We start from the raw sequence: 1,715 nt of genomic DNA, 5'->3' as shown, positions 1-1,715 counted from the left end.
CATTCTTGTCTGGTCCTCATTATTTACGCCAAACACGCTCCACGCCCTTCCACTTGGTCAAATATATATGTTACTCACTCCCTCCAACCCCTGGACACCTGAGGGACATAACAACAGCGGACCATGGATTTGTGATTACGCTGTTATTACATCACCATTGTGAGCAATGATCAGAGCGACAGGACAAAACCACAGCGCAGCCCAATTAACTTGGAATGAGGAGGCAGAAGGGGCTTTCCAAGCCCTAAAGCATCAACTGCAGACAGCCCCTGCCCACGGAAACACAGATTACAGTAAGCCTTTTCATCTATATGATACGCCCACAGGCAAACAGCCACTGGCATATTATAGTACCAAACTAGATGCAGTGGAGCAAGGGTTGCCAACCTGCTACCAAGGATTGGCCGCAGCCTTGTTTGCCTATCAAGTAGCCTCCACCTTGACGATGGGGCATCTGGTATATGTCCCATCAACTACAGTCATTGTTAACCAGCCCACATTTTGTCCTAACACAAGCTAGAAAAACAGGGACAAAGTAATCTTATCAGCAACAGAAATCAACATCCAATGTTGCACGACCGTAACCTGGCAACTAGACTGGTCCTACCTACAGATGGTACCCCCCATGACTGTTGAGAAAACAAATGTTTTTCTTAAAGCTTGTGATGGCTTGTATAACCAACCAGGTGCAGAGTTTTAGTGTAGTGCACCTAAACAATGACAACACAACTTTCTCTGAAATACAAGCTGTAGAAGTTACACAACCATGTTCTGCTCAGCAGAAATTAAAGCTATTAAAACTGTGGTTCTGGAAGGGACTTGGCTAGGTTTTTCCAGGCATTACCATTTTGCACCGCTACCGCCATTGTTGCATTCTGGCCTATTTTGGTAATTAAATTCACTTTGGCAACAAATGACAATTAGGTAATCAATGCCCTCATACTGTCGATTGTCTGCCGCATGGGGGTTGATTACTCATCAAGGTTGCATTCTCCATAGCACGTTATTTTATTTTTCATTTGTGCATATGTTGTGAGGTGTGACTGACGATTCTTAATTACCTGTTGTGATGGAGTCTATGGGAGCTAAACATTTTTCTCTGTCACAATTCTCTGTCAACTTAGGATAGTGAGGACAGTCTGTCACACCTTCACTTTCACATTTTACTTTGGTGCACAAGTGTTAGACACGTGACCGTGGGAAGACGGATTCTGCTGGGAGCTTGAGACCCCGTTTGTTGCTTCCTACTGTCTAGGCACGCCTGCTCTCATTTGCTGTTTGTCCACATAGTTTATTTCTGCCTTGTGTAAAAGCTACCTTTAGAAAGGAAGGAGCTTTAGGCTGAGTTAATGTGGACCCATGGGTACTGAGACCCTCTGGTAATTCAGACTGGTACAGACTTCCTACAGTTTTGATCAAGTGTAAGGGGAAGTCAGTATTCCCTTTATCCGTAGATGGAGATTATTCTTGGTGTCATTTTGTGTATTTTCCCGTAGTGTGCGGTTTCCGAGTTTGGCAGCCGTCTGACGTTTTCTTTAGTATAGCAGGGTGTTTCGTTTGGTAACTTTCTAAATGCATTTGTTTTTGTGATTGTCGTTGTTGTCTGTCATTGGATATACAGCACTAAGTTGTAATTTGCCATTGTCGGAGGTAACATCCGTACTACTGCCCGTAAAACGGTGTGAGCTCTGATGGCTCGGAGTTCTATATTGGGG

Source organism: Conger conger, chromosome 7, assembly GCF_963514075.1.
Source record: "Conger conger chromosome 7, fConCon1.1, whole genome shotgun sequence".
Classification (NCBI taxonomy): domain Eukaryota; kingdom Metazoa; phylum Chordata; class Actinopteri; order Anguilliformes; family Congridae; genus Conger; species Conger conger.
Note: the sequence above shows the minus strand (reverse complement) of the source record.